The sequence below is a fragment of the Zingiber officinale genome, chromosome 5B (assembly GCF_018446385.1).
Source record: "Zingiber officinale cultivar Zhangliang chromosome 5B, Zo_v1.1, whole genome shotgun sequence".
Lineage (NCBI taxonomy): Eukaryota > Viridiplantae > Streptophyta > Magnoliopsida > Zingiberales > Zingiberaceae > Zingiber > Zingiber officinale.
The window spans coordinates 122,314,750-122,329,342 of record NC_055995.1 but is presented as its reverse complement, the minus strand read 5'-3'; the positions used below and the strand labels follow the sequence as shown (position 1 = coordinate 122,329,342).

At 40.0% G+C, this 14,593-nt stretch overlaps 1 pseudogene; it reads right to left on the bottom strand.

Moving 5' to 3' along the window:
• Window positions 1-6,321: 6,321 nt before the first annotated feature.
• On the bottom strand, window positions 6,322-14,304 carry LOC121985730 (annotated as a pseudogene).
• Between the last annotated feature and the right edge of the window lie 289 nt (window positions 14,305-14,593).

The following is a 14,593-nucleotide window of genomic DNA, read 5'->3' as shown; positions in this document are numbered from 1 at the left end:
CGATTTGACGAAGACTAGGATTTAACGTCGCCGCTCGACGATTTGAAGAAGACTAGGGTTTAACGTCGCCGCTCGACGGTTTGACGAAGATGAGGGTTTAATATCGCCGCTCGACGGTTTGATGTAGCCATTCAACATGTAGCCTAGAAATCTTTTATTTTGACCCTGCATTCAGAGAGGATGTACAGAAATGTATAAATACACTACACTTGCACACCTCTCATCCGGCCCGATAGGGTTGGAGATGGTTTGCGCTCCATGGTCATTTGAGTCGCCTTCCCGTCTCATCCTCCAGTTAATAAGCGCTTGAGCGGAGCTTTTTCACGACCTTGAAAGGCCCTGCCCAAGGAGCCTCAAGCTTGGTGACGTCCTCGACTGGCTTGACTTTCTTTCAAATGAGGTCGCTAACCTGGAAGGACCTCGGGATCACCCTTCGATTGTAGGTTTGCTTCATCCGCTGCCGATATGCCATCAGTCGAACGGCTACTTTGGTGCGCGCTTCGTCCACCAAGTCCAACTCCAAAAGCCTCCGCTCGGCGTTGCCTTCATCATAATGCCGCACTCAATCGGATTCTAATCCTACCTCAACAGGGACGACCGCTTCTCCGTCGTACACCAGGTGGAATGGGGTCAGACCGCTCCCTTCCTTCGGCGTCGTGCGGAGGGCCCACAACACGCTCGGGATCTTATCGACCCAGCTGCCTCCCATATGGTCGAGCTGAGCACGCAAGACTCGGAGGATTTCCTGATTGGTGACTTCTACTTGCCCGTTGCTCTACGGATAGGCTACGGAAGTGAAGGCTTGCTAGATACCATATCCTTCGCACCACTCACTGAGCCTCTGACTGGCGAATTGTCTTCCATTATCCGAGACGAGCCGGCAAGGAATGCCGAACCGGTAGATGATGTTCTGTCATACGAACTTCATGACCATCTGCTCGGTTATCTTGGCTAGGGGTTAGGCTTCGACCCATTTAGAGAAATAATCTACGACCACTAGCAGAAACTTCCGCTGACCGGTCGCCATGGGGAAGGGCCCAACAATGTCCATGCCTCATTGGTCGAACGGACAAGAGACTGTGGACGCCTTCATCTCCTCAGTGGGTCGGTGTGACATGTTGTGGTATTTCTAGCAAGATAAACAAGTGGCCATCGTCTGAGCGGCGCCCTCCTGGAGGGTCGGCCAGAAGTATCCGGTCAACAGTATTTTCCGAGCCAATGCGCAGCAACCCGGGTGACCCCCGCAAGCGCCTTGGTGTACCTTCTTCACGATGTAATCGATATCTTCTGGTCCAACACATTTGAGTAGGGGTCGGGTGAAGACTTTTTTGTACAGCTGGTCTCCGATTAGAGTGAATCACCCGGGCCTTTTTCTCAACAACCAAGCCCCCTCCCGATCAGACGGTGTCGTTCCTGACCGTAAGAATTCTATCAGCGTTGTCCTTCAGTCGTTTGGGAAAGTGAGTCCTTCCATTCGATCGATGTGTGCCACCAAAGAGACTTGCTCGATCGGCTACTCTATGATAATAGGCAATAGTGAACTGGCTAGCTTGGCTAATTCATCGGTAGCCTGATTCTCGCTCGGGAGATCTTCTGTATGACTACCTCTTGAAAGTTGTGCCTCAATTTTCCAAAGGCCTCTACGTAGAGCTTTAGTCGGATGTTGCTTATCTTGAACGCTCCAGACAGCTACTGAGCGGCCAACTGAGAATCCGAGTGGATCAAGACTTTGACTACTCCGACGTGCCGAGCGGCCTGTAAGCCGACTATTAGTGCCTCGTACTCGGCTTCGTTGTTGGTGGCCCTGTAGTCTAGCCGAACGACCAACTGCATCCGATCTTCTTATGAGGAAGATGAGTAGTATGCCGATGTCGCTCCCCTGTCGAGTGGACGAACCATCCACATATATCCTCCACATGGCTTCTGGCTCCAGGCTCTATACCTCAGTGACAAAATCCGCCAAGGACTGTGCTTTAATGACAGTTCGGGGTTGATATTGGATGTCGAACTCGCTGAGCTCCGTTGTCTATTTGATCAGTCGTCCGGACGCTTCGGGATTGAGAAGTACTCTCCCCAAGGGACTGTTGGTCATCACGATTATAGAGTGCGCGAGGAAGTACGGGCGAAGCTTCCGAATGGCCAGCACTAAAGCATAAGCCAACTTCTCAAGACCAGTGTAGTGAGACTCAGCATCTTGTAATATGTGGCTTAAAAAGTACACTAGTTGTTCCTCGTCACTCTGCCTAACTAATGTCGAACCGACCATATGCTCTGTAGACGACAAGTATATTCGGAGCGGCTCGCCAACACATGGCTTGGCCAGGACAGGCAGAGAGTTGAGGTATTCTTTGAGCTCTTCGAATGCCTTGTCGCACTCTTCATCCCATTGAAATTTTGTCGCCCGGTGCAATATTTTGAAGAATGGCAAACTCCGATCAGATGACTTGGAGATGAATCTGGATAACGCTGTGATCCAATCGGTCAATCACTAAGCATCCATCATGTTGCGGGGCGGGGACATATCTTGCAGCGCTTTTACTTTGACTGGGTTCGCCTCGATGCCCCGCTCGGTCATGATGTAACCGAGGAAGCACTCACTCTTTGCGCCGAACAGACACTTACTTGGGTTCAACTTTATCCCATAAGCCCTGAATGTCTGACAGGTCTCCTCAATATCTGCACATAGGTCAGCCGTTCGGAGGAATTTTATCAGTATATTATCTACATAAACCTCCATGTTATAACCGATTTGCCGTCAGAACACTTTATTTATGAGTCTCTGATAAGTGGCTCCAACATTCTTAAGTCCGAACGACATGATGTTGTAGCATTATGTTGGTCCCCGTGGGTGTTTTGATGTGATCAACCAAGTTGGTTAAGTCTTGCTTTGTGTTTGATCCCTGTGTCTGAGTGTGCATTAGTTTAGGAGCGCAGGAAGTCGAGCGGAAGACGCAGCTAGCGAGAAGAACGGCACGGGAAGGGAGCCAACGGGCTCGATGCGTCCGAAGGACGAGACAACTGCGGAAGAGTACTCCGGTGGACGAAAAGAACGTGCACGGCGTTCGAGGGACGAGAAGCCGGACGGAAGCCTGCTCGAGGAGAAGGCCGGAAATTGGGTTCGGGTGAGCCCTATTTTGGTTGGCCGGAATCACCCAAAAGAACGAGATTTCGGAAGACGAAGAAAAGAAGCAACCAAGCTGGAAAAGCTGCCAGCCAGCTTGGAGGCGCCTCCATCAGGCTTGGAGGCGCCTTCAACCCCTGTTGAAGGCGCCTCGGACTCGGCAAAATTGAACGTTGAGTTTTTGGATAAAGTTTTATCCACCCACTCGATGGAGGCGCCTTGGACCCCTGTTGGAGGCGCCTTAGACCTCTGTTAGAGGCGCCCTGGACCCTCGAGATCAGATTTCCAGAGGCTTTTTAAATGTCCCTGGAGCTAGGAATTTAATATCGATTATTTATTCAACTCTGTAACAACTTCCTAGCAATAGTTCTGAGGCGTTAGTGTGTAAAAAGCTTCTCCGCCTTCAGCAAAGGAGATTTTTCTACTGCGCTCTTCTTACTGCCCTAGATTAACAACCCTCTTGGTTGTAACCAGGTTAAATTCCTATCTTCTTATTTCTTTATTGCTTTATCATTTTATTTATTATTGCACTAGTTGAGTTGAAAGCACGAGGAGTGTATAATTTTTATTTGCAGGCAATTCACCCCCCCTCTTGCCGACCTCCGCTGCACCTACAATTTGTATCAGAGCCAGACCGCCTCAGAAGGACTAACCGCCGACTGAAGCACAACGATCAAGACGATGGCCGGAGCAAATATTCATCCTCCAAAGTTCGACGGAGATTTCGCCACATGGAAGCGAAAAATAGAGGTATTTTTTAAAATTGAATTTGATATACTTTTAATAATGAAATATAGATATGCAGCGCCGAAAGATAAAGAAGAAAACACGTGGAGCAAAAAGGAGCAAGCCGATTTTGTCACCAACGGAAAGGCTGAGTTCCATCTGCTCAGAGTTTTGCCACCTCAGGAGGTAAATCGGATTAGAAGCTACGACTCCGCAAAAGATCTCTGGGAAAAATTCCTGGAGCTTCACGAAGGTACCTCCGAAGCGAAGCTAGCAAGGCGCGACATCCTCCGGACCCAGTTGACGAACCTCTGGATGAACCAAGGCGAAAAGGTAGCGCAACTCCAAGCGAGGATTAAAGAGCTGATCACGCAATTAAGCAACCTTGGAGAAGAAGTAAAGAACCGGGACTCGATCCGATACGCGCTCAACGCCTTCCCCAGAACTCCAGAGTGGGCCTCCTTAGTAGATGCGTACTACATCTCTAAGGACTTCGAGGTAAGTACTCTAGAACAACTGTTTTCTACTTTTGAACTTCACGAATCTCGAGTTGCAGAGCCCAATGGAGTAGAAAAGACTAGTCAGAACATTGCCTTAAAGGCAAGAATAAACTGTTCTGACTCCGAAGCCTCAGTCGACGAATCCGAAGCGGCACTACTGGTAAAACGCTTCAATAATTTTTTTAAATCTAATAAGTTTAGATCGCAGACAAAGAGGCATCAACAAAGGAAAAGGACGGTTCGTTGCTGCAACTGCAACGAAGAAGGGCACATCAAAGATGACTGCCCGGACTTGAAGAAAAAGGGGAAAGAGAAGGAAAAGTCAAAGTACAAGAAACCAGAATCCTCCAAGCACAAGAATCTGAAGGTCACCTGGTCAGATTCATCTTCTTCCGAATCAGACATCGAAGTCTTCTCTGGATTAGCGCTGGCAGCCAACCATCTTCCTGAAGATGACTCAAGTTCATAGATGAGCATAGATGAAGGGGGAGAATCATCAGAAGAAGAAAGCGACGATGAAGGGGGAGAATCACCGAGTCAGGTAAGTAAGGTACGTAACCTAACCCCGACTCAGTCCTTTCAATTTATTAAATGTCTTTCTAGAGATTTATTCAAATTAGAAAAAGAAAATGCTGAATTGAAATTAAACTTAACAAAAGCATGCCCACTAGAAATGTATGATAATCTAAAATTAGAAAATTAAAAATTAAAAATTAAAATTAAGAAATTGAAAGATAATGATGCATGCCTAAATAGATTTCCAAAATCAAAAGTTAGAATTTATGGAAAATTGAATTGGTACATTAGAAAACATCAAGGCCAGCTTAGAAGAGTGCCCAAGAACTATGTACCCCCTAAATTTTTGAATAACCCTGTAGCAAGGAACCTCTATTGGATTCCGAAATCTGTGCTAAATTAATTTATTTAATTAAAAACTTACAGTGAGAATATTAAACTTTGAGTTTTCTTTATGGAAACTTTGTCTAAGGAAGTGGTTGTTGCTCCAATAACCAAGAAGGCCTAGTGCCTCGCCACGACCTGGAAGCCGAAATATCGAAATAAAAATGTTTAATTAACTTCCTGATAAAAGCATTCAAATTAGAATTAAAAAATGCTTTGAAAAGTTTTTAAACATTTCCTTGAAAATTTTATTTAAAATTTTAAAAAAATAATAATTTTTTTTACTTAGAAATTATTTTGCTTAGTGGATCTGCTAGGTTATCTTTTAGTTAGTGGATCTGCTAGGTTATCTTTTGACTTCACATAGTTAATTGTGATAACTCTCGTTGAAAGTAGTTGTCTAATGATATTATGTCTACAACGTATATGTCTAGACTTACCATTATACAAATTGCTCTGTGCCCAACCAATTGTTGATTGACTATTGCAATATATATAAATTGTCAGCACCAGTGTCAACCATCTATAAACATCTTCTAAGAATTGTCATTCCATTTAGCCTCTTCATCACATTTGTCAAAAGCTACATACTTAGATTCCATCGTGGATATGATAATTACGGTTTGCTTAGAAGATTTTTATAAAATGACTGCACCTCCCAGAGTAAATGCATATCCACTCATAGACTTATAGTCTTTTATGTCAAATATCCAACTTGTATCGTTGTATCCTTCGATCATAGCAGGATATCTCATATAATGTAGTTCATATTCATAAGTATATCTTAAGTACCCAAGTACTCTTGTTATCCCTTTCTAGTACTCTCGTCTAATGCAGTTCAAATTCACTTCAGCATAAGTCTCACACTTTTATTTGGGGTCAAGGTGGAATGTATATATGCTTTGCATGTTTATTAATCTACGTAACACATCTTAGTTAATATGTCCTAGTCTACCATGCCATAAACACAAAGACTCAAGCATATAAGTGGAAGAGATTTTATATTTATTTATCTTAGGTCTAATGGTTATTACATTGAGTTTGAACAACCTATCAGATATATAGCCTCTTCTTACAAATATTTCATTATTGGGCAATACAACTCTGTTTGACTCAAAAATAATGCAAAAGTCATGCTTACTTAACATTGTTCAGAGTAATGTCCTTGTCTAAGATCATCTTCAACACCACTCTTCCTTGGCCCATAATGTCCGAGGTTGCTGACTTTCTCATGAACAGCTTGTCCTCATCTTTAACTTCTTCAAAGTTATGGAGTAATTCCTTATTGTAGCAGACATGTTTGGTGGATCCAGTATCAATCAACCATTGATGCAGGTTTGCACCAACAAGGTTCAATTTGGGGGCAATAGTGTAGAGGTCGTCCATTTCTGATCGCTCGTTTAGGTTGATCTCCTGGTTCTTCTTCGATTTTCTGTATTATAAAGATTTGTGACCGACTCAGTCACAATTGAAGCACTTTCTAGAGAATTTTTTACTTATTTCTCCTCTAGGTCTCATCTTGGAAGTCTTGGGGTTCTTCCGTTTTGAGTTTTGACCATGCTCAACTACGTTGACTTCGCAGTAGTCTGAGAGAATAACTTTCTCTCTAAACTCTTGTTGTCTTCTTCGATTTAAGGTCCAACAATGAGTTCCTCTACATTCATCTCTTTCCACTTGTACTTTAGGTATTTCTTGAAGTTCTTCCAGCCTGGAGGCAGTTTCTCAATGATTACTGCCACCTGGAATGTTTCACTAATAATTATACCTTCCGAGTAAATCTCATATAAGATCACCTGAAGCTCCTAGATTTGGCTGATCACCATCTTGGAGTCGACCATCTTATAGTCCTGGAATCGGTCCACGATGAAATTTTTGACCCCTGCATCCTTCGTCTTGTACTTCTTGTCCAGGGACTCCTATGGCTCTTTAGTCGTTCTCTTGGTACTATACACAACATATAGTGAGTCGGCAAGACTATTGAGGATGTAGTTTCGGCATAGGTATTCAAAATGAGTCCATGCCTCCACCACACTGATGGTTTAAGCATCAGTAGCATCCTTAGCATGCTTGGGAGGATCCTCGGTCAAGAACCGAGCTAGATTGAGTGTGGTTAGGTAGAAGAGCATCTTCTGCTGTCATCTCTTGAAGTTCAACATAGTGAACTTCTCTAGCCTTTCTCCATGATTGATTGAAATATTTTCAATCAGAGTGGAAGGAGCCTTCATGTATTAAGTCTATTGCACCTCAACACTTTGTTCTATGATCATCTCAGTAGAACTGAATTTGTTTTAAAATTATTGGACAATCCGCCAGAGATTTTAGGTAATTAGATGAATTAAAATTACACCAAATCAAATTCAACTTATCTGTTGAGATAACCTGAGCAAATAATCTCAAGTTGTCAACGAGGCTGGTTTCTACCAAGTGTCACTAAAGTCCGAGTGTAGAGTCGGGAGAGAAGTCACTCGACTACCAAGTTCGAATAAGTTTCTGAGGGTTCGAAAATCGAGAGGCCAAGGTATACGTTCACCTCTGACGATGCTATAAGATTGACTTTAGATCGTCTATTTCCTAAGATATAATAATATTCTCCTTTTTCCTTATATTTTTTCCTCTCATGCGCAAGGCCTTTTATAGGGTATCTTATAAACATGATTTGGAAGCCGATCAGGCTGAGGAAGATTTGGACTTCTTTGAACGTGAGGTTTCAGCACGAGCAATAAATGAATCAGCTTTAACAGCATCATGTGCTTTATGCATTTTTAATCCCTTTGCCTTGTTCTGCAACAAAAAGAACAAATATTTGAGAGAAAGAATATAGTATAGAAGAGAACAGATAAAGTGGAAATTAATTGCAAATTTATGAAATCTGTCGTGTTTGATTTAGGAATTTGGGAATGAGAGAATGGATTCATTTTCAAACTTTGTATCTGGTTGATGAGAATAGAATCAAGATTTTGGAATGAAACCTAAAAACTTGGGTATGAATGAAACTCATCCCTTCCCTTCGGTTTTGATAGAATAGGAATGTGAATTAAGTTTTGGACAAAAAATACTCTTAGTATATTTTAATTTTTTTTTCATTTCACACTCTCTTTCCTTGTTCTTTCTCATCATATTTTCTCTCTCCTTATTCTATAATCACGCTTTCTCTCTCATCATACATTCTCTACCATTTTCTTTCTATATTCTCTCCCATCACACATTCTCTCTCCTCATTTTCTCTCTTTTCATTCTCTTCCATCACACTTTCTCTCTCATTACACACTCTCTCCTCATTTTTTCATCATACTTTCTCTCTCCTCAATCTCTCTTACCATTCTCTCCTCATTTTCTCTCATCACACTTTCTCTCTCTTCATTCTCTCTCATCACACACACTCTCCTCATTTTCTCTAATCACACTTTCTCTCTCCTCAATCTCTCATTTTCTCTTATCACACTTTCTCTCTCTTCATTTTTCCCATCACACTTTCTCTCTCATCATACTTTCTCTCTCATCATACTTCCATTTTCTCTCATCATATTTTCTCTCTCTTCATTTTTTCCATCACTCTCTCTTCTCAATCTTTCCTATCATGCACTCTCTCCTCATTTTCTCTAATCATATTTTCCCTCTCTTCATTTTTTCCCATCATACTTTCTCTCTCATCATATGTTTCTCTCATATTCAACTTTCCCTCTCATATAATTTTTTCTCTTATTTTCCTCTAAGTATAAAAAAGAAAATATAGGTTCATTCCGATTGAAAATATTCAACTAAACAAATATTATTTTTAAGAATAATACCCAAGCTCATACCTATTCCCATTCCATAATACTAGGATATACATTCCCATTCCGATTCCTAAGAGAAAATCAAACGCCACCTAAGAAAAGAAAATTATCTGGAAACATAAATGAAAAATTCCCATTAAGAGCATGAACTTTCCAGTACTACTAAGTGAATTTTGTCATTGTGGGACAACAAAACGATATAATGACATCTCCTGAGAAAGATTATTTCCAACTCTTCCAATGCACATTGTAAACACTCACAAAAAGACACTGTTGAAACAATGGCAAAATTTTTGGGTATTATGTTGACAATGCTACAAGCACACGTATCTTGACTAAGAAACACTGCACCAAATCTCAAACTTCTAAAAGATATATCAACTAAAGCTAAAACAAGTAAGCTGAAGAACTATCATCAGGGAATGAAACACGAAACAATGTTACACCTACAAACAACCTGTTGAAATAAGTCAATGTACAAACCATTGAAAAACAATCATCTAGAGGATGAGATATTAGAGGTTTTAGAGCCTGACACATGTTCGCTAATTGTTGGGACAAAGGATAATGTCACTCGTATATTTTTTAGAATACGTATTTGTTGTTCCTTTTGTGAGTTTGTTCCAAAGGATAAGTCTTCCCCAAGTTTGTTCGTTCCATAGCATAAGCCTTCCCCAATTAAATTGCTCATTGCCTAATGGTCTGCGACTCACATAGAAACCTTGTAGATACTTGGGGGATATTGGTTTTGCAAGTCATTTATACTAAAAACAAGAATATAAACGCTTGTACCCACATGCCTTGTAGATGCTGTGTTTTCGCTCCCTTGAGATGACGTCATCCACCAAGGGGATCTTTGCTCTTCTTTACTTGTGATGGCCAGTAGAGTTGGATATTTGCATTCAATCGTGCACATCAGAATAGCATGTAGGCACTTCCAAGCTTTCAGCTACCACAATTTGTTGGATGCTCAGGGGGGAACCTTCAGGTTGCATACGAAGACCCCATCATGTAATTGAGGTGATGGGGCAACTCATGTACCTTCACATCCTTAAGTGCATCAAAATTGCAAGCCAAATCCATGGTTCGCATTCCTCTGCATGGAATTAATATTTCACCTGCATTGTTGCCTCATCACTATGGTACATTTAGTTTGTAGGAATAGACAAACCGTTCCCTATGAATTCCATGGAATAGATATTTGTACCTTTGGTTACCAATTCCCATAGAATTGTTATTTCGTAATCATCCTTAGTGTTCCTTACTCCATTACAAGAAAACCTATTCCTCCATTCCATTCACCAAAGGATACCCATTCTTACTCTATTTGATGCTCCAACAGCTACATATTTTAGATAAGCAAGGCAGGTCAAGCAAACCCAAACAAGCAGGGGGGTTAGGGTGATTGATCTAACATCACATATGCTATAATGCCAGAACATATCCATGCTGCTAGATATGACCCCCCGTGTCCATACTGCTAGATATGAGGGGAAAAAACACCACAATAAGTATTACAAAATAAAAAGAAACAAAAGTTTAACAAGTACCTTTAAGGAATTTGTCATTGCAATTAGATCATTCTTGTCCTTTTCAGATTTATTGGAATCAGAAATTTGAGAAGGTTCCTGTCAACAAATAGACAAATACAAAGCTTACTAAAATATGTATGAAACAGATTTCCTTATAATGCATCCAGAGGTTGAGAGACAAACTGTTGGAGGGACAAAAGCAGCTTCTCTTTTTCACTTGTTTTCAGCTACTTTTTCTGCCTGTTTTTCCTTATTTTCTCATCACTTTTTTGCTGATTTCTTTTTCACACTCAAGAAATACTCACCACTTTCTAATTGAAGATCAAGCTGAAAAAAATTTAACAGGCTCTCAAAACTAGAAAAGGACACTGAACTAAATCACAATAAAACATTTATAAAGAAACAACTTTTCAAGACAATAAAATAAGTAATAAGCAAAAGGCATGAAACACTAAAGTGATTCATGAGAAAATCAGAAGATCATGAGTAAATAATTATAATTAATCTTCTTGATTACAAAAGTATTAACTTTTTCTACTGTTGTCATATAAAAATTAAGAACTATCCAATAATTGGATTTCTTTTGATCATTCCAACAATTATTATATTATATCTACCTGTTGCAACTACAAGAAAATGTGGTAACCTGTAAACAATTGTGGAGAATTTAAAAGTAAATTCTTTTCTATCAACCAGTAAAGTGAAACAAAGGGACCCAAGATATGTGAGTATGAAGGGTTAGTCTGAGACTTAAATGTTCACAAATTGCAACTATAACTTCACCTTGCTTGGTGGCTGGGGAGGAGGGAATGGAGTATATGGTTTCTTCTCCTTAACCTTCACTTTCCTTTGTTTAACGTTCTTGCAGAATAGCATCAAGAATACAAAAAGGATAAATCAGTTTAAAGAGAATTAGGTAGCAACATACATGTAAAAGAAATGTAGAATCCACATACTTTTTAAATTTTGGAAGAAATCTATCCCAGTTCTCATTGGCTAATGCTGGACTTTTTGCCGGTTCACGTTTCATGAGAAGGGTCTGTTTTTGCAGCAAGTCTTATTATGTTTTTATAATCAGAAAAATGTAGCAAATCACTTGATAAAGCAGTCATGAAAATTTACAGAGACTAAGTACCTTGATATGGTAAACAGGATGCAGTTGGTTGTGGATGCAATCTTCTACTACTCTTCGGACTTGTTTTAGACCCTTAAATGAACTCATGGCTGCTACTGTGTTCCCCTAGTCAATTTGTAAACTTTTTGTTAGGGACATGAAGAATTTAAATTAGTAGGAGCACATGAAGAATAGCACCTGAACCAATATGTAGCAACCAGTCAAGATTTCAATGGCCTATAACACAAATCACCATAGTGTAAGTCAATTTAACAAGTTAAAAGAATAAACTACTTCAGGATTACTAATGAAGTTTACATATCAATCAAATTTGTTATTGGAGTGCAGACCTTTAGAGTAGATAGGTTGGGTCCTAAAAGGCGTTCCCTCCGCTTTACAAAACGTTCCTGGCAAAATAAAAAATGATTTAACAAGTTATGAAGCTAAAACATGTAGAATTAACTACTAGGTAGTGAAGCATGTAAATGGCAACCAACTACTAATATATTGTGAAGCTGAACATGTGCAATTAACTATCAAGTCGGGGAGATAGTAGATGGCAACAAACCATATTTGCACTATGAATAGCAGTACCATCATAGAATAACTTTGAAAATGCACCTAAAATAAGTTACTAATACTTACAACTTCACATGAGGAATCAGATTAACCAAAATATTTCATGCTCTTTAAAATTGTACTAATTGTCGAGAAGCATGCTATAAAACTGTCCAAACAACCACTTAGATAAAGTAAACTGACATGATTTTCAATACTATCACTAGTAGCCAAAGTTTAATTCTCGAAGTACAAATTTATCAAACCCAATATAAAAGGGAAGGGAAAAAAAACTAATTGTTATATGGTACAAGAAAAAAAAACTAACTATTTATCCTTAGAACTAGGTGAATAAAGAATCATGTTAAAGAATTAATACTCCTTTCTTCTTATAGTGTTACACAAACACAAGCCATGGGGTTGTTTGCGCAACACAAAAGTGTACTTAGATACTTGAGTGAAGAGTTTCAGAAATGAAGATTTTCACCCTTTGACAGCACTATAGAACAGAATAGCTCAAAACTGCAAACCAGGCATCGTTAAAATTCCAATATGGCATCAAAAGGAAGGACAACCAAGAACCCAACAGAATATTAAATAAAATATATATATTATCAATCAAAACATTCTGCTATGAGGAGCCAGTTGCTGAAAGTGGTTGCACATAAGCTAGCAAAGTCACCTCATTTCAAATTGCAAAAGAAAAAAAGAAGGATAATAATTTACAAAGTTACACACAAATTACCTTGCTACGCATAAGGTTCCCAATCTTAATAACATCACATTGCATCTCATCGTTAAGGATTTTAATTGCCTGAGAAGGACCAGTAATTAGGCAAGTAAGAAAAATTCTATTGAAAAAAAATAACTATTAAACATTTATAGACATTCAATTCCAGGGGAAAAGTTCTATAACAAAAGAGGGAATGCTACTGGAAGGATAGAAATGCCCACAGCTAAAAAATATCTTGTTGAATAACTAGCTTGCTCTCTCAAAGAATCTGAAGCATGACGTAATGCAGAATTCATACCTGAGGTGCAGGGATACTGCGTGAAAGAATCTTAATCAAATCCCTAGCTTTCATGATAATGTAGGGATCCTTAGTTTTTCTACTTGTTGAACCATCATTGATCCTTCAACCTAACGCAAAAGCAATGACAAAGATTCATAAAAAGGTAAAATCACTAGATAGCACAAAACAAGATGGAATGAGAAACTATCCAAATATAGGAACCAAATATTTCTTTGATAAAATTTACATGAAAAACGAGTATAAAGTTTAATGGCTCACCAGATTAAGTTCACACGAGACCCTATATTCTTTCAATGCATTTTTCACCATAGGCCATGCTTCTTGCATGTACTTCTCTGTATTAAAAAATTGTAAGCGTCTCAGTTTGCAGAGAGATTTAACCAAAATTTTGTTTGGAGAATAAGCGGCAATGCCTCAGCTATTAGGAGAACAATAACACAGATGACGAACGAGTAAGCAAGGCGTTGTCGAAATAGAAGGTGAGCATCATACCCAGGTACTGAGGGAAAAGGGTGGAGAAGGAACTTGCCAGACTCGTTCCGGGAAGGGTCGAACTTCTCAATCTTCCAGTGGTCGATGTTTGGGTCCTCGTCCCACGGTTTGGGTTTGTCATGCTTCCCTTTGTGTTTCTTGCACATCGTGATGTTAAAGCGGCTGATGCTTCTTCTCCGCCGAAGTCTTTCCATGGACGGACGCACTCGATTTCGACGGGATTAGGCTGACAACAAAATCGATGTATTCGGCGATCTAGCTAATCGATTCAGAAACACATGGCCGTATGGCTCAACCTAACGATTTAGCTGATCAAACTTTTCAACCGATCGGATTGGACTCCGAGTACTCAAAGAGATCGAGCTGAATACTCAAAAAGATCGAATTGAATCCCCAAAAAGGCTGAGTTGAATTCTCAAAGAAATCGAACTGAGTTCAGGTGAATACTCAAGGTGGTTTACATCCCTTGGCCGAGCCAATCCCTCCGAGAGCAAGGTCTGATCAGATGATGGAGGGGATGTAGCCAGCCTATCATCACAGCACATTAATGGCTCATCAGCTCAACACTCTTTTTTAACATTTTGTATAATCATCATCACGAAATTAGGGGAATATTCCCCAAGTAAGTTGTACACAAGAAGCTTCTACCCTATAAGGTGCAAGACTTGCGGGTCTATTTCAAGAAAGGTGTCAGAATATCATAATGATGGACCCTATTTTAGCAATGCATCAAGATTCGTATAGAAAGAAAAAGTAACAATATATAAGAGATTTCCATCTCCAGACGCAAGTACCAAGGCTTGACCATCACAGCTCATTGTTAATAGTTACTGATGCGGT